At 44.1% G+C, this 24,235-nt stretch overlaps 1 protein-coding gene across 6 annotated transcripts in view; it reads right to left on the bottom strand.

Moving 5' to 3' along the window:
* Positions 1–24,235, bottom strand: part of USP48 (ubiquitin specific peptidase 48) — a 3,461,715-nt gene that overhangs the window by 3,151,173 nt on the left and 286,307 nt on the right. The gene's annotated exons all lie outside the window — the stretch shown is intronic.

The raw sequence follows: 24,235 nt of genomic DNA, 5'->3' as shown, positions 1-24,235 counted from the left end.
AGTAGCAGAAAGTCTCTGAGCCTTTTCTTAGATTCAGAATAATCTTGGCTCTCCCAGTGGAAATGCTCCCTCATGGTATGCAGGGTTTCCCCAAAAGAATAATCGTCTGAAGGAATAGATTTCTTCAGCATCATAATTCTCATAGGGAAGCATAGAATAATCCTGTTCAGAAGAGGAATAGTACAGTTTTGTACCTACCATAAATGTAGATGTTCGAGTGCTCATACAGCTGCAGTCATAACAGATGGGTTATCCTGCCGTCAGGCGGGTCCTCAGTCGGCCGAATTCCAAAGTCTAGGTCCGGCGTCGGTTGTCGTCACTTCCTCCCCGACATCAGTACGGCAGGGGTATAAAAGAGGCAGCCGACGCCATTTTCTTCAGTTTTTCTTGCCCCAGATGTCAGGTGCCCCCAGAAGGAAGGCAAACATAATGTTATGCAAAAATGCAATGTTGATAAATCAAAAACAGTAGTTGCAAGCAAATACACCATAACAGAATACCCCAAAGGTTATATGAAAAGTGTTTGTCATAAGGCCTGTCCTAAGAGGGGTTGGAGGGAGGGAAACCTGGACTGCAGCTGCATGAGAACTCGAACATCTACATTTATGGTAGGTACAAAACTGTACTATGTTCATCGTGCATACAGCTGCAGTCATAAAAGATGGGTAGAATCCCAATGCTAAGTAAGGGTGGTAGGCACTAAATGGAACTAGGAGGGGCTAGGATGCCCTGCAGGACTGCTGTGGCAAAGCCCGCTCTAGATTTAGAGTATAGTGGGAGGTGATAGTGCTTGGAGAAAGTGTGCACTGAACTCCAGGTGGCTGCTTCCAAAATATCCTTGGTAGGGACCCCCCTGTGGAAGGCTACAGAGGTAGCTGTGGCTCTGGTGGAGTGGGATCTGATGCATGCAGGCACAGTTTTTCCATGAAATGAGTAACAAAAGTGTATGCAGTGGGATATCCATTTTGAAACTGTCTGTTTGGAAATAGCCTTTCCTTGAGCACGTGCAGCATAGGACACAAAGAGTTGCTCAGATTTCCTGAATGGCTTTGTCCTGTCCAAATAATAACGAAGTTGTCTGTGAATGTCCAAGGAATGAAGTAGTCTTTCCCCTTTGTTTTGTGGATTAGGATAAAAGGTAGGTAAGTGGATAGTCTGATTCAAAGCTACACTGGATACTACCTTTGGCATAAAGGTAGGGTTGGTTCTTAAGGAAACTCTGTCCCGATGGAAAATGATGAATGGTTGCACAGCCATGAGGGCCTGTAGCTCCGAAACCCTGCGAGCTGAGGTGATAGCCAGAAGAAAGGCTGTTTTCCATGACAAGTACTGAAACTCTGATGAAGAAGCTGGCTCGAAGGGAGGAAGGGTCAGCTTTTCCAATACGAAGTTGAGGTCCCAAGCAGGGACTGGTAGTTTCCTTGGGGGTTTTATATTCTTTGCCCCTCTGAGGAACTGCCTTAAGAGAGGATGAGAGAATAAAGGAGGATCTGTGTTGTATTGTGCAGAAATGGCTGAAGCGTGGATCTTGATGAAGGAGAAGGAAAGTCCATTGTTTAACATCTCAGCTAGGTACTGTAAAATTTGAGGTATATTTATTACCCAAGGATTCTGTCCCTTCTTTTGATTCCAGGCACAAAATCATTTCCTTTCTAGTAGAAGGTCTTCTGGCTTCCAAGATGACATCCTGCACCTCCTTGGAGAGGAGAAACTGTTGGGAAATCAAGGAATTCTCCATGCAGCTAGATTTAGAGTTTTGAGATGGCTGTGAAGAGTTTTGTAGTTGTGCTGGGACAACAGAAGAGGCACTAGAGGTAGGATCCATGGTGGGGAATGTGTCAGGTTCTTCAGGAGCAGATACCAGTGTTGCCTTGGCCAGTCAGGAGCAATGAGAATCATTTTCGGCCTCTCTACTCTGGCTTTTAATAGAACTTTGGGCAGCAGAGGAAGAGGCGGGAAGGCATAGACTGTCAATGTTGTCCAATTGAAGGAAAGTGCGTCCACTTTCTAAGCCTGTGGATGATAGGTCCTTGAACAAAATTTTTTCAACTGGCAATTTCTGTGGGTAGCAAAGAGATCTATGTCTGGCTGTCCCCATGCCCGAGTTATCTTTGTGAAAATTTGAGGATGCAACTTTCATTTGTGTGGATCTGTCATATTTCTGCTTAGATTGTCTGCCAGTGTGTTTTCCTTCCCTGGCAGGAATTGTGCCTGTAGTTGAATTTTCAATTCCAGTGCTGTGTTCCATAGGGTCATGGCTTGCCTGCACAGGGGGTATGAATGAGTTCCCCCCCTGTTTGTTTATGTACCACATCACTGTGGTGTTGTCTGTCCTTATCAATAGCTGGCCTGGATGCAGTAGGTCTTTGAAGGTCATAATAGCATTTTGCACGGCTAGCATTTCCTTTTGGTTGATGTGAAGGAGCTTCTCTTTTCGTGCCCATTTTCCCTGAATGCACTGATCTGTCATGTGTGCTCCCCAGGCGTAGTCTGAGGCATCTGTTGTGATGATTTGAGTTGCTTGAGGTACACAGAAAGGAAGACCTGTGTTTCCTTGGCAAGCTTGAGCCCACCACATAAATTCCTTTTGAAGGCATGGAATGAGTGGTATAATTGCTTCCAAGCTGTGGCTGTGTTGAGACCATAAGTTTTTTAGGTACCACTGAAGTTTCCTCATATGCAGCTTTGCACATGGGATTAGTAGGATGCAAGATGCCATGAGAATCCCAGAGCCTGCAGGACTTTCCTTGCAGTTAGCCTGGTGTAAGTTGCCATTTTTCTGAAGTATTGAGACAGTTGCCCTTGCTTGTCTGGCATGAGGTAGGCCAACTGGGTGGTTGTATCCAAGCTGGCACCCAGGAAAATTATTTGTTGAGAGGATATTAGTTTTTATTTCTTTTTGTTGACTGTGTATCCCAGGAAGTTCAACAGTTTTATTACAAACGCCAGGTGCTGCAGTAGTATGTCCTTGCTGTCCGCTTGGATCAGACAGTCGTCCAAATATGGGTAGATTTGTATCCCTTGTAGTCTGCAGAAGGCGATTACTGATGCCAGGCATTTCATAAACACTCTGGGTGCAGTAGATAAGCCAAAGGGCAATGCAGAGAATTGGTAATGGGTTGAACCTGCAAGAAATCTGAGATATCTTCTGCAATTTTGTCTGACAGGGACATGCAGGTATGCCTCCTTGAGGTCCAATGTTACCAGCCAAGACTCCTTGCCCAGCATGGAAAGAAGCTGCTGTAATGTGAGCATCTTGAATTTTGGCACCTGTAGATATGTGTTTAGGATGGATAGGTCTAAGATAGGTCTCCAATCTTTGTCTTTCCTTGGTACCAGGAATAGTCTGGAATAAAACCCTTGACCTTGTTCTTTTGCAGGTACCTCTTGAATTGCTTTCATGTCCATGAGAGCTGAAATTTGTTTTTGTGCCTCTGCCCTTTGATTTTGTGGCAGGTTTGGCGTGCCTCTCATTTTTGGAAGGGTGTGAAAGTGGAACCTGTAGCCTCTGTCTATAATGTCCAGAATCCATTTGTCTTTGTAACAATATGCCAATTTTTGAGAATAATGTCAGTTTTCCACCCAAAGGTGCTGCCATTAAAGCTTTGCTTGGCAGGTGTAGGGGGAAGTCATTGTGTCTGTTTTCTAAAAGACTGTGATCTATCTTCTCCACCTCTTGGGGTTGGTGCTTGCCACTGTCTGGCTCTGAAAGATCCTTGAGGTTGCCCTCTACCCCTTGGACGCCTGTATCTGCCCCTTTGAGGTCTGTCCGTGGCTGGAAAGGACCAATTTTTTGAAGGCCAATTTCTGCTGAAACGTGGAGGCTGTACCTGCAGGAAATCTTTCACCGTTTGCATTGATTTCGCTTTTTTCTCCATTTTCTTTAGCACCTCCTCTGCTTTAACACCAAACAATACATCTTTTTGAAGAGGTGCATCTAATAATTTAGCTTTGACATGATCTGGTAAGGTTTGCTCTTTGAGCCAAGCATGCCTACGTATAACAGACCCTGTAACAGCAGCTCTACATGAGGCCTCTAAAGCATCAAAACCACACTGCAAGGTATGTTTACCCACTTGCTCTGCACCATGCAACAAATCCTGCAACTCTCAAATCTGGTTGTGTCATCTTGCTTTTCAGCTGAGATATCAAAAGCTGTTGATACTTTAACATATGGATCTGACAGTTTAATGCCCTCATGGTTAAAGTGGCCGAGGTGTACACCTTTTTCCCCCACCTTTCTAAAGATCTGGAATATCTCTCTGAAGGTAATGGGATTTTAGCAGTAGAGGCCTTAATTCCCTTGGGACCCTGTGAAATAGTTTCTGGGTCAGCAGTATGGCTTTTATATAGGAACTGGTGAGAATCAGGAACCCGGTAATACCTGTCTGGTTTAACAGGAGCTGGAGGCAAAGAATCAGGATTAAGGCTGACTTCTGTGTACACATCATCCAATATATCTAAAACAGGAGGGATAGCCAGAGGCCTATGCTGGGGGAGCAGAAGAAACTCCCTGAGCCTTTTTTTGGAATCTGAGTAATCTTGGCCTTCCCAGTGAAAGTGTTCCCTCAATGTATGCAGGGTTTCCCCAAAAGAGACGTCCTCGGGGGGGGACTCCTCTGCATCAGAGTCTTGGAATGGAGAATAGGCACAATCCTGGTCCTCAGATAGTTCTGAGGTAATAGAAGCTTGATCCGAGGAAGGGTAGTCTTCCTCTAATCTGGGCCTTTTGTCAGAGGGGGGTTGAGAACCCCTGATAAGAGTAATCAAATCCTCAGCCATTTTAAGCATTTTTTTTTTAGGCATGGTGCCTTGAGAGGGTGTCTGAGGAACCTGTTTTTTGGTTTTCATGGCTTTTCTAGATTTAGTGAAGGCTTTAATAGAGAAGGAGGAAGGCCTGAAGACCTCTTGAGAAATGGCAGGCCTGTCTAAATTCTGAGTTTCCCAGCCAGGAGTGGCATTGGTATCTGTAGTAGGAATGGGGGCAGAGGAGCCTGCGACCTCGGGTACTGAAGACACCGGTAATGCATTGTCATCGGTACTCAGGGGCTGCGTAGGCGCCTCGCTGAGTACCGGAGAACCGGTAGTCGGCCTTAGCGTGGTATCAGTAGGTGGTGCGACCTCGTACGTCGGTCCTTATCTTTGCGTTTTTTGCTCAAAACTGGAGTCGGAGTATCCGATGACATAATATAATTAAATTTTTTGCCAAAAAAGTGAAGGGCAAACTCCGCCCGACGCTTAATAGTGCGTTTGTTGAATCTAGCACAAAAACGGCAGGCCGAGATGTCGTGGTCTGGGCCTAAGCAAGGTATACAGTAAGAGTGGAAATCCTTATGCGGTATTTGCTTCCCACAAGAAATGCAATTATTAACTTTGTCTGACATCGGTCTGAGGCAAGAAAAGTTTCCCCAACGGGGTACTTAGCTTTCAAGAAGACTTCGGCTGAAATACTTTCGTAAATCTCAGGAGCTGGCCGACCGGCACTTGCGAACTGCTTCTGCTTCAGGCACTGCGCAGCAAGAAAGACTGATGAAAATGGCGTTGGCTGCCTCTTTTATATCCCTGCCGCACTGACGTCAGGGAGGAAGCGACGACAACTGATGCCGGACCTAGACTTTGGAATTCGGCCGACAGAGGACCCGCCTGATGGCAGGATAACCCATCTGTTATGACTGCAGCTGTATGCACGATGAACATCAGAGGAAATGGAAACCTGATCAGAAGAATAATACTCCGTCTCTTGCCTAGGCCTCTTATCAGGTTGGGGATGGGAGCCCCTGATCAAAGTAATTAGGTCTTCGGCCATTTTGAGCATTTGTTTTTTAGGCATGGTAGACAGAGTAGGAGAATGCTGTACTTGTTTCTTTGTCTTTAGAGTTGCTTTAGTCTTTGAAGCAGAAGATAGCTTAATATATAGTTGTGTAGGTCTGAAAACACCCTCAGAAGCCGATGCCTGCTCAGCGGCTCCGGACCCATCTGAGGGAATGATTTCTCGTCATCTGTTTTGGACCTCGGATATCTATCCTTTTCCTTGTCCTTGCGTTTTTTGTAAACTCCGGTTGTCGGCTGGTCCGACGGCATTATATAATTAAATCTTCGGCCAAAGTAATGAAAAGCAAAAATCATACCGACGCTTAATAGTGCATTGGTTAAATCTAGCACAAAATCGACAGCTAGCAACGTTGTGATCAGGGCCTAGGCAAGGGATACAGTAAGAGTGAAAATCCTTATGAGTTATTTGCTTCCCACAAGAAATACAATAGTTAACTTTTTCTAACATCGGTCTGGAGGAAGAAAAAAGTTTCCCCAACGGGGTACTTAGCTTTAATGAAGACTTTGGTTCTGAAATTCGGATTTGAAAATCTCAGGAGTCGGCCGACCGGCACTTGCGAACTGCTTTTGCTTCGGGCACCGCGCGGCAAGAAAGACTGAAAAAAATGGCGTTGGCTGCATCTTTTATACCTCTGGCGCACTGACATCAGGGAAGAAGCGACAGCAGCCGACGCCAGACCTAGAGTTTGGGATTCTGGCCAACTGAGGGTAGCCTGCCAGCAGGATAACCCAAGAGTAATGACTGCAGCAGTGAAACACGATGAACATCTACAGGTTGTATAAAAAGCTTTATAAAGTTTAGGAAATCAGAAGTGATGAATTCATTGTTAGTTACATTAACCTCCCAAACCTGTATATGGAATACCAATATGGAAACCTTATAAGGAAACAAACGTGTAAACTGGAAAGAGTACAGTGGAAATATACAAAGGGCATTCATGGATGTGAAATTTTAGTCTTTCGTAATAACTTAAATTATCTGAACTTATGCAGTGACTCAGACATCTAAGTGGAGATTTTATTCAGGTATGCAGGGCATTTACAGATAACTACCTCTGGGAATGTTTGGGGTTATCAAAATGTAGTACAGAAACAGACAGAGTGTGTGTGTGTGTGTGTGTGTGTAGAAGATTCTATAGGAATGAGAAATCTATTAATTGGTTTTCTGAGAAAGCAGCTGATGCGTGGAACATACTGACAGATTACATTAAAGCAAGTACTATATTTTTCAGAAGCAAGTACTATATTTTTCGGAACAAGCATTCTGGTATATTGACAGGCTAGAAGGGTATTAATGCCCATGCTTGAAATATCTATGTATGTATAGCAGTAATAGGTTCATAGGTGTGTACTAGGCTAATAGCCCTGGAGCCTTTACAAGCCTAGCCCATAGGATTACCCTGGCATCATGCCACCAAACCTTAGTTCCTAGTGCTTCTATCGAGTAGACCCACTGGAGTGATCCCCAGGGTGAATTTTCTATTTCCCATCCACTCATCAAGATTTCTCTTGAAGAGGGCCAGTCAGGTGCTCTGCTTGACATGCATGGGGAGTCTATTCCATAGCATGGGTAGTCTCTGGGTTATGAACCTGTCCCTCCAGCATGTTCGGTTGATTGTGATAACGAGGTTGAGGTCTCATAGCATGGGTAGTCTCTGGGTTATGAACCTGTCCCTCCAGCATGTTCGGCTGATTGTGATAATGAGGTTGAGGTCTCTGGAGTGTGCGGTGCAGAGGGATTGGGATTTCTTTAGATGTAACATTTCTAACAGAGCTGGGTCAGACATGGCTTTATAAGTCAAACAGAGATCGCCTCTAAGTAGGCTACATGAGACAGAGAATAGTTGGAGTTTTTTTGAGTCTGCCCATATAGGACAAGTGTTTAAGGCCTAGGATCCTCTTTGTGAGGTACTTTTCCGGCCTCTCCAGTTGTTGCAGGGGTCTACTGAGGTACATGTCAAATGGGGCACTGTACTCGATGACTGGGCTAATGTGGGAAGAGTAGAGGGAGACGATGACCACTTTCTTCCTGGATGCAAAACCTTTAGTAACGAGGTGTGTCACATAGGACTTTCTGACCACAGTGGCAATGTAGTGGTCAAAAGAGAGCTCAAGCTGTGTTCCCAGATCTCTTATAACGCTTTCTGTGTTCAGTGGATTACCATCAATGTGGTAATTCAAGGGAACCGGGTTTTTCCCAAAGGGGATGAAGACATTTTTTGGCATTGAGCTTAAGTCATGGTTCTGACACCAGTCGTTGGTCTCATTGAGGCCTTTCTGTAGGATGTCATCATCACTTGGGGAGTTAATAATAGCTCCCAACTTGCAATCATCTGTGAACTATGTCAGCCAGAGTCCCTTCGTTTTGGCCTGGACTTCAGAGAAGTAGATACCAAACAGAAGAGGATCCAGGACCGAACCCTGTGGGACTCCACTTGTGACTGGTCGGCAGTCTGACTTGGAGTCAGGTACTTTCACACTGTGGGTTCTATCTATCAGCCAAACCCACCTAGTGATATAGGGGTTGATGCCTAGCTTAGTAAATTTTTCTATGATTCCTGAGTGGGGAATGGTATCAAAGGCCTTGGCCAGATCATGGTAGGCTGTATGAACCACCTTACCTTCATCCACAGCTCTGGTGATGGACTCAAAGAAGTCGACTAAGTTGAGCAAGCATGATCTACCCTTCACAAAACCAAACTGTGCAGGATCCAGAGTTTGGAGTTTCCCTATATCCTTGTTTATTAGGTCCATGATTATGCGTTCCATAGCTTTGCACATCAGACTTGTCAGGCTAATGGGACAATAGTTCCCGGGGTTTGTAGTTGCTCCTCCTTTGTGGATAGGGATGACTGAAGCAGTGCGCCATTCGGTAGGGACAAAGCCTGAGGTGAGGCTGTGACTGAACAGGGCACACAGGTGATGTGCCAGTTCACTCTGTAGCTCATGTAGAACACAGCCAAGGATACAGTCATGTCCCATAGAAGTTGTATTCTTGGCCTTGGTCAGAGCTGTTTCAACCTGTGCATAAGTAATACTGGGTGCCTGACAATATACTGATATTGTGATTGGTCCTTGGGGGGGGGGGGACGACTGAATTAGTCCACCAACATATTTGCAATATCTGTTGGCTCAGTATAGGAGGTACCATTCTGCAATAGCTCAGAGCAAATCTGGGTATTGCCATGGAGATTCTTTACATAACTATAGAAGGACTTGTGGTTTTCTTTATCTGCTGCAATTTTGTGTTCATAGCCAGCTTTAGAGGGTTTGATTAGGGATCTCAACCTTTTGTTGAGGCTGATAAGGGAGTTTTTCCAGTCTTGGGACTTCACCTTATTCCACATTAGTTTCCTCTTTCTGTTGTAGAGTTTGTTTATGGCACAGGACCACCAGATTGGCTTCCTTTTTTGTGAGGAGAGCGTCTTAATTCTACTGGGTATGGTGACATCCATGCATTTGTGTACATGTTCTTACAGTGCATTTGTGTATGATTTGGTGGTCATGCAACTATTCTCCATTTGCATGAGTGCCGTGAAGTTAACCACCTCTGTTTTTAGGAGGTCAAAGTTAGCTTTGGACAAGTTTTTCATGGTGGTTACCTTTGGTGCGGGGGGGATTGCGGATTTCCAAGGTGATTAGCTTGTGATCAGATCTAACCAGGGAGCAGTTGACTATTGGTGTAGAGCAACGGGCATTGGAATTAATGAATTCCAGAAAGCATTCGGCAAGTGTATTGGGTTTTCCCAGTTAATGGAGGGATAAGTTGAAGTCACCCAGTATGAGTGTTAGGTTGGACCCTAATATTCTCCAGGGTGCTTAGGAATGTGAAGTGTGAATCTTGGGAAATGGTTGGGGACCTACAGCAGGCCACGACCTGAATTGCTGTCTTACCCAATGTTAGCTGCACCTGAAGTATCTCAGATGCGTTACGTTGGGCTACCAGTCTGGAGGTGTGCGCACCCTTTAGGAATACAGAAACACCACTGCCTTTGGAGCTTTGGTCCAAGTTCTAGGGCCGAAAGGTGTGGAATGAGTTGTAGCCTGGTAGTGCAGGGGTGCTTTCTGCTGCCTTGAACCAAGTCTCTGTTACAGCACAAATGTCGATGTTCTCAATTTTAAGAAATACTTCGAGCGAGTGCATTTTGAGATTTAGACTTCTAGCGTTGAGCAGCATGACCCTCAAATTGCATTTGTTTGTAGCTGTTACGGTGGTAATTTGGTCTTTGGAACACCGCCTAAAAAAGGCACTATAGGGGTGGCAAGAGCCTTGGCCAGTATCCGGAAGCCCAGGGGTGACAGATTTAGGCCATCTCTGGCAAAGCATCGAGGTCAATCATGTCATCCCAGGCAGACAGATACTGGATCTCCTTAGAATGACATCAGAAACTTAGCCAATTGTTGAAATCAATCATTTTCTGTTTGTACTGTGGCATAATTCTGGGTGATGGTAGGATGCTGCTCAGGGCTAGGGTCATACCCGCCTGGGCTACATAATCCGAGAGCTCCTCCGTGTCTCTTTTCATCCAGTCCAGGGAGGTACGTCTCCGGTCATTCACGCCCACATGTACAAAGACAGTCATATTTGTACCTGTTGTTATGTTACCCGAGTGCGCGCATTATGTGGCGGATCCTGGCACCTGACAGCTGCTGTTACTTTCTCCTTATTCAACCTAGTGAGTGGGACATCAGTGTGCCTCACTATTGAGTCATCTATGACTAGTGTGCTCACATTCCATTAACTGATTGATAAAGCACTCATTCTGAAAAGATGCTATTACTTTCACATATTCTACATAAACAGTTTCTTGAATAAATGTTTCCAGCTTGCAACTCAAATGCAAACATTAATGCTTGGCAGGCTGATTTTGTATGCTGCTGCAGATCCTCATTTCTCTTTGGACTCATCACATTTTCCCAGACTTTCCGTTCCAATAAAACAAACACTCAAAAAACTATGCACATTTCCACTCAAAGTAAACACACACAACTATGTATTCTTTTTCAGAAAGGAAAGTTACATCTCCATATGTGGGCAGAAGCCCCAGATAAACAGCCACAACCACAGGCTTTACAAACTCTAAAGTTAGGTTTAATCCTGCAGAAATCACATGCTAGAGCCTAGGTTCTATCCTGCATGCATCCACACCATCCATTGGTCTCATTTCAATTTCCCCTCCCAGATGTGAAAAATAACTTGCATATTCAAAGTAAATCAATTTTAGCCCTAATATTTAAGTATACTGGTTATTATTACGTGAACAAACTCAGCACTATTGTGATTTATAGTGGAGACTTATGTTACTAATAATGCATTGTTAGTATTCCCTTCAGCGTATCAGACTTCATTTATTTTCACTGAACTGTTTGTCACTTCCACGTTAAGCACTAGTTTTAAAGTTTCCCCAGGCAGACACCTCAAAGTTCACAGTTCAGTCATTTCCTGATTAACTGCCACTGTCTGTAGACAGTTTATCTATAACTGCAAAGTTCTGCTCTTTGATAAAGACCTGCTAATGATTGTGCAGTTTCATGGGAAAGCATAAATGTCTTCCCTTTAGCAATTCCAGATCACAACCTCACACTGCTTATATCTAACCTTGATCTTTTTTTCAGCATGAATTTCTGACATACCAAAGTTGGGGAAAAAATGAGTACTTTCTTAGTTTAACATCACTGGCATTATCAGCAATCATTGATAAGACGACTCCTACCTCACATTTAAAGTGCTTCTGCATATTTTACTGAACTACTTTACAGTACAACATGCCTCGCCATTTATGTGAAGAAATACAAGGTGGTGGTGCTGCGGTAGCATTGTCGCCTAGCAGTAAGACGCTGTCCTGTTCAATTCTCAGCTAGAGCGTCTTCTGTGTGGAGACATGAGTGAATGGGCGTACCTTCACTGAAGGTTGCACGTCAGGGCTGGCAACTCGGCACGTAAAAATCTACTGCCAATCATTACCGGACCGGAGTTCTGCTGTGGCGACCCCTAACCGGGAAAAGCCGAAAGACACATCAACAACAACAACTAAAAAAAGAACCTTTAACTTACAGTTACAACTTTAATTCCTTCATTATCCTTCTAAACATTAATGACAAAGTGGGAATTATACTTTAAAGTCCTCACACCATTTTAGCAGTCCAAAAACTTCACAGTATTTTCCCTCACTGCTTGCAGAAGCACATTTCTCATGTCCACACTGCATCCCATTGGAAATAGGTTCATCTGTTTTTTTTCTTCATCTCATCCACCTACCAGTGGTTTCTGGTTCATTTCTTTTTAGAAGCGGAACCTCTTTCAACTTGAAGTCTCATTTTTTACTAGTTTGTCTTCTAACTCAACTACTTTTCTTAAACAGCTCTTCTTGAGAAGATCTGCATTCAGCCAGTCTTTTATTCAGTTCAAACTCTGATTTCTGAAGTTTTATTAGCTCATTTGAACAGCTTCTTAAACCTTCTACAGTTTCCAGCCTTTGGTCACTTGCCTGTGTATGTACTTCTCCAGTGTCTCACTTATTTTAAACAAGTGTGAATGTATTTCATTCATTTTTCCTCCAAATTACCTGAAGCCATCTCTTGTAAGCAGTTTGAAACCTGATCTTGAACACCTGCAAGGCTCTTCCTCCCCACCACAATATTTCTTCTTTTCTATTCAATTTTCTTTTACTTTCTCGAGACTTCTTCACTGTTGACATCCAGGCAGTGTAGTGACTTGCCAGTAACTTAATTTTACCCAAATAAATGGGTTTTGCTGGCTGCTTAAAGTTTTAGTTTTCAAAGAAGGAGAGCTTGAACTGACCCGTATATCAGTGTGCAGCAATCTTTTAGTCTATAGCATTCTACAGTATTAACCTAATAAGCGTTTTTTTAGTTAGCTAATATCCCTGTAACACATGCTTTGATGTTTTTTCAAAGAATAAAACACACAGAGCTGCTAAAAGAAGTATGACCAATTAAAATATCCAATCGTCACAATGCCAAACTGTACCACCTTAGATCTGATGAAAGAAAATAGCTGAAAGCGCTCATCTTTTGGACTTCAGGATTAATCGTGCACATTTTGTGTTTTTATTCCATTGATATTAAAGTTTTTATGCTCTTCTTCTACGGAGGTGGTACAGTTTAGTATTGTGATGACTGATTTTGGTGTTTTTAAAACAGCAACTTTTTTTTCTCTACATATTGGGAATATGGACTCAACCCCAATTTCCTGTGGCAGCAGATTCTACATGTAAGGGGAAATTGGCTCTGGCTGTAGCAACGTACCTTTATCCAGTGTCACACAAGGATATTCAAATCCAAGGATAGATAAATATGTGCATTTTTTTTGTTAGTCTGCACTATGAAGGTATTAGCATTTTAGAGTAATTATTACAGGATGGGTACGCTGCGGTGGTGGTGCTGCGGTAGCGTTGTCGCCTCACAGTAAGGCGTTGCCCTGTTCGATTCTCAGCTAGAGCGTCTTGTGTGGAGACATGCATGAATGGGCGTACCTTCGTTGAAGGTTGTGCGTCAGGGCTGGCATCTCTGCACGTAAAAATCTACTGCCAATCATTAGCGGACCAGAGTTCTGCTGTGGCGACCCCTAACCGGGAAAAGCCAAAAGACACAAACAAAATTATAGGATGGGTATATTCTAATGTTGTGATCAGTACACTAATAGTCAGGGATTACCTAGACTTTGTTAGGAGGTGTGATACACCACACCAGGCTTTTAGCCAGGTGCAGACGTTATACTAAATATGTTCCATATGTGGTGTGAATGATAGATTGGGATCCAAAAGGCTCATTGGTATCTGCATTTCTGCAACTGGGTGATCTTTTGCCAAGCAGCACTGCGTCAAATTTAGCAACCCTGAGGAAGTATTTATCTTTGGTAAACAAATGGCAGACATTACCAAAGTCTTGTTGTAGGTGACTTTCTAAATTTTGATAGTGTGCCCTCTTTTATGGAGGTGTACGCATGTTAAGGAAATGACCACTGAAGGAATGACCATCATGAGGTCATTAATGAAGAGAGAAAACAGGTCCTAACACTGACCCCTTTGAGACTCCAGTATTTAGGATATATTTAATATACAAGGTAATACCATAGGATCCTCACCATGTACAAAGAGCATCCTGTTTGTATGTAGTTGCCTATTCAATTTACAACCTCTGAGCTAAAGCTTAAAAGGTGTTTAAGCCTGGAAAAGTAGCAATTTATGACTTAATGGTATAAAAGGCCCTTTTCAGGTCTATAAATATACCCTTTGAATGTAATACACTTTGTTGACCAGTGGCCTCTTTTTAAGAAAGCCACAGGTGGAATTCACCAGACATCTGACTTATTTCAATACTTCGTCATCTAGCAAAATATTCAGAGAAAATGCTGCATATGCCTATATTGCTGATCTTTTTAATAAACTGCACAAATAAGCAAATAATCTAAGTAAGGAAAAGTGTGGATACTCTGCAATCAGCCACTAATGCAGCCAAACATTTTGAAAACTTTCCTGGTGTAGTGGACAGCTACTGGGATGCTATAGTAAACATTTCTGACATCTAAATTTACCATAAAGCCCTGATCCTGGATCAGAACTAACACTGTTTGATGGGTAAACATCTTGAACTTTGGAATCTTTAGAGAAAGGTGGAGAAAAGAAAGATACAAAACTGGTCTCCAGGAGTGCTCCTTCTTTTGAACCAGACACATTCTGGAATAAAAGTTTTTTTTGACCTGCAGAAACAAGCTCAATGTCTCCTGGATTTAACATTTGTTAGCGCAATGGTGGAAGCCAATCTCCTTAACCAGGAAGATGAGGTGGGATGCCGCTAAAAGGAGGAATCTTTTATTCACTCCCAACTGTAACCCTCCTGAATTACCTTCAAAAAAAGCTATTGGTCTGAAACAATCTATTGCCAAAACAGCACATTTAGAGTCAGTTTCTGTGAAAGAGGAATAGATGTTGGGGCAATGAGAAAGGGGTGATCTGGACGTTTGGAAAAGCTCCTTTCTTTTTGGGATTGTCATTAGTCCCCTCCTGCCAGCTATTCTTAGGCGTCTGCAAATAACAGGTATCACTTGAATATTTTGTTTTTTTAAAGGAAGTACAGGATCTGGACAGAAAGAACTTGGGGGACTTAATCCTGGAAACTCCCTGCATTAGTTTACTTCTCTCATTCCATTGTATGAGCATTTGCATAGCAGAAGGTACAAACAAATCTATCTATAAGAGAGTGCACAATTTCCAACCAAGTAATCAAAACACTTTTGGTTACGTACCTAGACAAATCTTCAATACTGTGGCTGAAGGCCCTCCAAGATGGCTGCACACTGATCAATGGATTACTTTCAGCTCCCCCAGTGTGAAAAATAAAAGGCAAAAGTCAGGGGTATGGTTAGTGTGAGTAAAATTCAGTTATTTGCTAGAAGTGCACTGCCTAGATGCCAGCAAAGAAGAAAGTTAGAAAACCTGAAAGAAAAATTAACCATAAAAGGTGAAGAGAAAACATTTACCTGGAAAGATTTCTTCAGCTGTTCAGCAAAAAGCAGTTCAAGCTTCAACTTTGGTTCAAAAGACGGCTTTCAGTAATTTAGAGGAAAAACAAATAAGCAAATGTACTCAGAGGTGATTAAAACAAATGAAACAATGAAGGAGTATATCAACTCAAAACAAAAGGCAGAAAAAATAGAAGAAGCTGTAACTAGCAATACGGATGAACAGATAAAACTGCAAAAATCAAAGAATGAAACAAAGAAAAGGCTGGTCGAACATGAGAATTCTCAAGAAGAGCCGTTTTAAAAACTGTAGAGTTAGAAGACAGAACACTCGAGAAAACTGGAGATTTCCTGCTGTACCAGAGAAAAATGGAAGGAAGAGACTGAACTAATTTTATGAAAGCACAAATAAGCAACTGGAATGACACTGCCAAGCAGGATTTGTTAACTGAAAGGACACAGTGTAAGCTCAACACCAATCTATGAGAAAACCACCAAGAGCTGTATTATTAAAGATGCCATTATACCAGCAGAAAAAGTTGATCTTGTCAAAACTGTGGCAGATGGGCAAAGTATTAAAAATTGGAGACAGCAGAGTGTTTGTGGAAAATGGTTATTTACTGTACACCAGGAAAAAGGGAAGCAAATTTACCCAGCAATCAGAGAATGCCTAAAGGCAGGTTAGAGATTTAAGCTGCTGTATCCAGATGTCGTTAGAATATTTTTTTTCTGTAGGATGAGTACCTTTGATTTGAATCAGAGTCTGGTACTAGGAGATGAACAGTAAGAAGACCAGCAACACTGAAATTAGAGGAGGGGCACTTTAAAGCATCAATCACATTTGTGAAATATGGCTTTACAAGGAAAAAGTGGAGGAGAAAGACTGGATTTAAAATTTACTAACCTTGTTAAACTTGTAGGTGGACTGTAAAACATACACCCCATTTTATGTAATTAATATTCAAGACAACACTAAATGACAGGAAACTTAACAAGTAAAGCAGTTTTTGCTCTTAATAGTTGTACAAACATTTCATGATATAAACTGCACATTATATATGGTAACGCATTGTGTAGAGTGTTCTTAGGGGTATTTTAAATGAGGAGAGAGTCTTTTCACTGACTGCTGTATGCATTAAAGATATTAAAGCAAGTACTTTTTTTTAATTCTTAACAATATAAGCTTTATGGTACAAAACAGAAGAAAGTCAGGAGAAAAGAAGCAAGGTAATGTTAAAATGCTGTGATCTTGGGCTGCTGAGGTGGGGTATAACGTGCGCTGATTACATGTAAAAATCAGGTTTTTTTTTTTTTTACAATGGTGAATGTCTAGATTAATGCCCTTGGCTTAAGCTACAAACAAGTGTTTTTGTAAGCATGAACGTGTGAAAACTAAGAGAAAATGATGAAAGCCATGAAAAATGCCAAATTTCTTACACATATTAGCATATTTTTTTCAATAGCAAATGTTCAGGGGAAGAAGTCTGTAAATTTCACTCAGAACAGAATGCATCACTGTATATACTCACTGCTGACTACTTTTACATGGAAACTAATTGGTTGCACCTGCAGAAGGCTAATCTTGCGAGTTCCAAGTATTCTTTGTGGAGGGAAATGCAAAATTTAAATGTACAATGGCAAAAAGTTCAGTGATAGTCTGAAATTATGGGAAGTGAATAGGAGACAGCAGGCTCCCTAAGAGCTTAATACTTTAACGCAGTTAAGAGAACTGTTTACAATTTAGTTTTATTTAACGATAACCAGTGCACTTATTCATATAATTAAAAGTTAAGGTTTTCTGAAACATAAGCTATTTTTCACAGCTGAGAGAAGAACAGGGCTAAGAATAAACAGCAATCAGTGTAAGCAGGAATACGGGCTGTAACAGGCGCTTTTGTATAGGTAACCTTAACTTTAAGTTAGGCAATGCCTGCCAGTTGTCGACATGAAGTAACTGCTCCTATCTGGAGAGTTAACTTCATTTTTTAAAGATATACAAAGTTTTGCCTTTTGTTTGAGGGTTTTCATTAAACAAAATGTCTTGAAAAATGTGACACAGGTTCAAATGGAGAAAAGAAAAAAAATGTATACATCGGCCTGCCAATTATTATCATGTGCATGTAACAAAAAAGTTGAATACGCGCATTTAAACAAAGCTACCATTTATAATAAGTGGGGAAAAAAGAAGTTATGTACCTACCATAACGTTCCATGTTAGTTGTCTTCATCTCGCCTTCTTTCTTGCTGGTTGGGATCAGAGCCAATCCTCGGCTCCTACTCTGCCATCGTCTATAGCTCGAGAGCTGTTTACTGGCTCGAGGCTACCCCTTATCGCACAATGCCTAGCGCTAGCTACCCAGATCTCGTTTGAAATAGCTAACCCTAGCCATAGCTAGAGAATGAACCTCTCCAAACAAAATGATGAGCACACCTGTCACACTCTATAAGTCCGTAGAGGAAACAACCACAGAACACTCAGCCAGTGAAACTTGAACTCCTCTCTGTCCAATCGGATAGGGGGATGGAGGGTGGGACGCAAGAAAGAAGGCGAGATGAGGACAACTAACATGGAATGTTATGGTAGGTACATAACGTCTTTATGCTAAGTTGTCTATCTCGCCTTCATTCTTGCTGGTTGGGACAGCATCCCTAGCACCTACAATCCTGGGCGGCTCATTGGAACAGACTTTTCAGAACAGTGGAACCAAAGTTAGCTCTGCTCCTGGAGACCATATCTAGCTTGTAATGAGAAATAAAGGTATGAGGGTTTGCCCACGTAGTAGCTGCACAGATAGAGTCCATGGGCAACCTATACTGGAAGGCTACAGTGGTGGCCAAAGCCCTAGTAGAATGACCTTTTGGTTTGATAGATAACTCTGTTTCTCAGTTGATAGATGAAAGTAATAATGTGAGACAACCATCTGGATAAGGTCATTTTGGAAACTGGGAGACCTTGTTTGCCCAGAGCATAGGAAAGGAATAGTTGGTCCGACTTCCTTATATCTTTTGTCCTATGCAGGTAAAAATGCAATTGTCTATGAACATCCAATTGATGTAATTTGTATTCTGCCTTGTTGGTGTGGTTAGGAAAGAACACAGGTAGGTCTATAGATTGGTTTAAATTATTTTCTGAGCAGACTTTAGGAAGGAAAGAGGGATTAGTCCTCAGAGCAACCCTGTCCTTATGAAAAACTAAGTATGGAGGACGAACACTTAGTGCCTGAAGTTCAGAGACACGTCTGGCTGAAGTAATAGCTACCAGAGAGAGAGTTTTCCAAGATAGGAACTTAATGGAGCAGGATGCTGCAGGTTCAAAAGGGGGCATAACTAAGGAGGTTAGTACCAAGTTTAGGTCCCAAAGAGGAGGGGGATCTCTCACTGGGGATCTAAGGAGAGTAGTCCCTCTTAGAAAAGCTTTACCTATCTTATGAGACATGTTTGCATTAGACAACCCAGCATGAAAGTTTGAGATGGCCGCTAATTGAACCCTGATTGTAGCAGAAGCGGACCCAGAATGAAAAAGTTCCGTTAAGAACTCCAAGATTTCGTGGACTGGGGCTGAAAAGGGATCCATGTTCCTAGCCTCTGCCCAACAAGAAAAACGTTTCCATTTGCTAGCATAAGTCCTTCAAGTGGCGGACTTGTGAGAGGAGGCAATAATTTCACGTACAGCCGGGGAAATGCTGGGAAACCTGGCTAAGGTTGGAAGTGGAGCAACCAAGCTGTGATCTGGAGTGTTTGAAGGGATTGATGCAGCCCGCCTGACTGATGAATCAGTAGGTCTGGAATCGGATCCAGAATCCAAGGCTGCTCGAGAAGGTAATGGTGCAGGAATAGGAACCACATCTGTCAAGGCCAGTAGGGGGCAATGAGGATCATTCTGCAACCCAACAACATTGCTTTCTGTATGAGTTTCGGTATCAGGGGAAATGGAGGGAAGGCATAAAAAAGTCCCTGAGGCCAATCGTGGACTAGAGCGTCTCTGGGAGAATGACCAGGAAGCGGAAGAAGAGAGAAGTATTTTCTGCATTTGCTGTTGAAGGGGGTGGCAAAAAGGTCGAAGGCTGTCCCCATTTGTGGAAGATTAGATCCGCAACTACCTGGTTCAGAGACCACTCGTGAGGCATGATCGAATAGCTCTGCTGAGCCTGTCCGCTATGAAATTGGACCTCCCAGGGATGTGCGTCGCAATCAGAAATCGTTGGGAGGAGATCGCCCACTGCCAGAGTCTGAGAGCTTCTCGACATAGATGGTAGGACCTGGTTCCACCCTGCTTGTTGATGTACCACACCACTGACATGTTGCCCGTTTGAATTGCAATGGTCCCAGAAGGGAGCGAGTCCTGAAAAGCTTGCAACGCTAAGAGCACGGCTCTCATTTCTAAGACGTTTATATGCAGATGGTACTCATGAGGCTGCCAAGTGCCTTGGACTGTCCTACCCTGATAATGCCCCCCCCTATCAGGGAGGCATCCATGGTCACTGTGGCAACCGGAGGGGGCTGAATGAAGGGTCTGCCCTGAGACACTAGTGGGGAGACCATCCACCAGGAAAGGTGCCTTTTGCATGCTTCTGTAATCATAATCATGTGAGACATAGGAAGCTGTTGGAAAGACCACTGTGAGAACAGAAGCCACTGAAGGATTCTCATATGAAAGCGGGCCAGAGGGATTAGAATTACCGCTGCCATGGAACCCAGAGTTTGGAGGACGAATCTGACTTGGATCCTTTTGCTCCGAATTAGAATTTGTACTTGCTGGTGAATTAACGATATCCTGTCTGGCGGAAGCCTTGTGGACATATTCCTTGTGTCTAAGTCTGCTCCTATATAGATGATAGATTGAGAGGGCAAAAAGGCAGATTACTGTAATGCCTAGCTGGGAGCAAATTGTGATTGCGTAGTCCCTGGCTTGCAGAAATTGATGCATGGTAGTAGCAGTGAGGAGCCAGTCGTCTAGATATGGAAACATCTGGAATCCTTGATGTCTCAGGTGAGCCGTGACAACTGCCATACATTTGGTGAACACCCTGGGGGCTGTGGTGAGACCAAAGGGCAGAGCTCTGAACTGGTAATGACTGACTCCCAGCCGCAAGCGAAGGAAGCGCCTGTCCATTTTGATGTGATAGTACGCATCCTTTACATCTATGGAGCACATCCAATTGTCCTGACCCAGAAAGGGTAGAATGGACTGTAGCGTGACCATCTGAAACTTTGTTCTTTGAACAGACTTGTTTAGTCTGCTGAGATCCAGAACTGGTCCCCAGTCCCCTGTCTTTTTTGGTACCAAAAAAAACCATGAGTAAGTTCCGGATCCATGTTGGTCTGCTGGGACTTCCTGGATGACTCTTTTTCTAGCAGTTTTGAAGCTTCTACGACTGCTTGGTCCCTCAGATTAGGTGGAACATCTGGAAGGGATTTGCTTGACAGTAAGGCAGTAAAAGGGGCTGAGAGAAAGAGATTTTGTAACCTCCTGAAGTGTAGACCTTTTTACCCCATCTGTCTAATGACCTTGCTTCCCTTTCAGAAGGAATAGGGTTTTTAGCTATGGTCGCGGCTACTGCCTTGGGGCCCTGGGAAATAGTTTCTGGGTCTGCAAGTGGAGCCTTGTAAAGGTTGTGATGAGTATCTGGCACCCTGTAAAATCTGTCTGGTTTGGCAGGGGCTGGGGGTAAAGAATCTGGAGCGGAGCAAACATCATTGAAAGCATCATCCACCACAGAGAGAACAGGGGGTATAGCTAAGGGCCTGTGCTGTGGGAGGTGCAGAAAAGTCCTAAGTCTTTTTCTGGAGTCTGAAAAATCCTGTTGCTGCCATTGGAACTGTTCTCGCATGGCATGCAAGGTTTCCCCAAAGGAGAATTCTTCTGGTGGGGAAGCAGCTGGGATGGATTCTTCAGCATCAGAATCTTCAAAATTGGAGAAGGGAGCCTCTGGCTGGTCAGTTATGTCTGATTCATCAGCAGAATCATCAGAAGACACTGGCTCGGGGGGCTCTGCCCTAGGTCTCTTCTCTGGGGGCTGAGAGGCCCTGTCTGGGTGAGATTGAGATCCTCTAATTAAAGAAATTAAATCTTCTGCCAAAGTAAGCATTTGAGAACTAGAAGAGGGCCTGGATGTGGGTGGTTTAACAGGCACTGTTTTAGTAGTCTTGGCTGCTTTAGCCCTGGCGAAGGCCTTAATGGACATGGCTGCTGGAGGCCTAGCAGCACCACGTGCTGGGGTAGAAACATCCAAGGGGATGGTGTCTGCTAAGTCAACCACCGTAGTGGGTAAAATTTCTGAAGTCGTTTCAAGAGTTGTAGCAGGGGCCTCAGTTGAAGGAATAGGTTCAGCTGTACTTTGTTCAGTTTTCTCGGTTTGCGAAACCGAGACACTCGTGGTTTGCTTGACCATGGTTTCGGCGAAACCGCGGACCGAGTGTCGGTCTTTATCTTTGCGTTTTGCTAGATTGGGTAGTCGGAGGATCCGGCGGCATAATGTACGCAAAATCAGAACCGAAAAACTGTTCTGCAAACTCCGACCGGCCTAAGCGTTAAGTCGGTTGAAAGAAGCACAGGCCGAACAGGCTGCTACGTGGGCTGGGCCTAAACAAGGCAGACAGTAAGGTGGAAATCTTTATGAGGTATTTGTTTCCCACAGTTTAAACAATTGTTAACTTTTTCTGACATCGGCTGAGGCAAGAAAGAGTCCCCAGGGTACTTAGCTTTAGAAGTCTTGAGTAGTATTCGGTGAAGTAATCTCTGGATCCGACCGACCGGCACTTGCGAACAGCTTCTGCTTGGGCGCACGGCAAGAAAGACTGAGGAAATGGCGGCTGATGCCTTTATACCCGAAGGCCAACAGAGATGACGTCGGGTGGAGTGCGACATCAGCCGAAGCCGGACCCGGACTTTGGAATCCGGCCGACTGAAGGGCTGCCTGACGACAGGACAACCCACTTGTTATGACTGCAGATGCATCCATGAAGGACATCTGGTCCCCAGTCCCCTGTCTTTTTTGGTACCAAAAAAAACCATGAGTAAGTTCCGGATCCATGTTGGTCTGCTGGGACTTCCTGGATGACTCTTTTTCTAGCAGTTTTGAAACTTCTACGACTGCTTGGTCCCTCAGATTAGGTGGAACATCTGGAAGGGATTTGCTTGACAGTAAGGCAGTAAAAGGGGCTGAGAGAAAGAGATTTTGTAACCTCCAGATATAATTAACTGTACCCATTTGTCTTGCGTTAAACTTTGCCAGGCTTTTGGGTACAGTGAAAGTCTTCCCCCGACTGCCTCCAGAGACGGGCAGCCGGGCAATCCTTCAGGGATGCTTGAAGGGCTTCTCAGAGAAGGATTCTCTACTGCCCTGGTTCTGCGGACCCCCTCTGCCATGAAGGCGGCGTCTGTTGTAGCGATTTGTCCTCCAGGGGCAGAGGAGGAAACGTGTGTCAGATGTGGCTCCCTGTGATTTTCAGAACCACATTTTACCACTCTTCTGACCCTTGGGGTATGGTCTGGAAGGAGTGGAAAAATGGACTCCCAAGGCAGAGAGAGTCTTGCCTTCTTGCTCAAACCTAGTCAAAGCATCTTTCACCTGTGGTCCAAAAAGAAAGGAACCATCAAATGGGGTGTTGGTGAATGACGCTCTAAAGGGTTCCGCAAAATGACACAGCCGCATCCAAGCATGTCTCCTAAGGGCAACGCCTGCACCTGTGGCTCTACTCGCACCATCGGCTGCATAAGAAATTAGCCTCATGGAGGAGTCGACAACAGAATTAAAGGTCGCCAGCTGGGAAGCCACTTTAGCTTGAGCCATTTCAGCTGATGGATCTTGAAGGGTATCTCCGAGCTCTTTAAGGAGATTCCTCTGAAGCCGGGTAAAATGGCATAAGTAATTCAGTGACTTCATAGAAAAGGTCGCTGAAGCAAACATTCGCTTCCCGTATCTATCCATAGTCCTAGACTCCTTGTTAGGAGGATGGACAGACGAAGAAGTTTCTGCTAACTCCTTTTTAGAGGCTGCTGCTACCACCATGGCATCCACAGGAACACTTTTGGTAAGGAACTGCTTATCAAGGGGTGCAGTGATAAACTTCCTAGGTCTCCTCGGGGTTGGTTCCACTGCATCCGGGGCTGACCAAGCCTTTCGAGCCACCACAGACATGAGTGGATCGAAAGGCAGAGAAACCCAGGAGGTGGAAGGTCAGGAACCGAACGCATCCAGGAATACAGACTCATCCTCGGTAGGGGCTAGGGGACTCCAGTTCCCCCTCTGCTTAAGTATTTTTAAGATGTCCGAGAAGGAAACATCTTCAGAGGGGAACCTCAGGGACCCTTCCGAATCATCTAAGTCTATATCAGAAGTGACAGACTCAGGGGAGTCAATGTGCTTCCTCGTGCACTTCTTACAAGGGGGCTCCTCTGAATGATCAGGGGAGGCCTCGAAAGAAGAGGAAACACCCAATGGGGTGCCCTGGAGAGCCGGTTCCCCACGCTTGGGGTCTGGAGAAAGAGCAGGGGTTGTCGCAGGTACTACAGGGGACGGAGCCTGTGGGGCCAATCGTGGAGCTGACTCAGAGGCCAGCACACTCCTCATGACATTGAAGGCGTCCCTGCCACGATGCGGAAAAGGATCCGGTTCAGAGGAAATCGGAATCCTTCTCCAAGGAGGGAGACGGCTCCGAGGCCGATGTAGTAGATGAACTCACCTGCGCTGAAGCTCCGAGAGGGAGAATGGGGTCGGACAAGGGTCCAACGCCACTCGCCCCCTCGGAGCAGACGAGGGAGCCTCGGCACACAGATCCCTCGGCGGATGGTACCATCGAGGGAATCGGAACCGAAGGAGAAATAGTTAGCGGAGATGATGGTTCCACGACTTGAACCCCAATGAACTCCGGCTTAGAGCTCAAAGGAGTCGGAGGAGGAACATCGATAGAAGTGGA

This window comes from Protopterus annectens, chromosome 2.part1 (assembly GCF_019279795.1).
Source record: "Protopterus annectens isolate FY-2018-M chromosome 2.part1, PAN1.0, whole genome shotgun sequence".
Taxonomy (NCBI): Eukaryota; Metazoa; Chordata; order Ceratodontiformes; family Protopteridae; genus Protopterus; species Protopterus annectens.
This window is presented reverse-complemented; position numbering and strand designations above follow the sequence as displayed.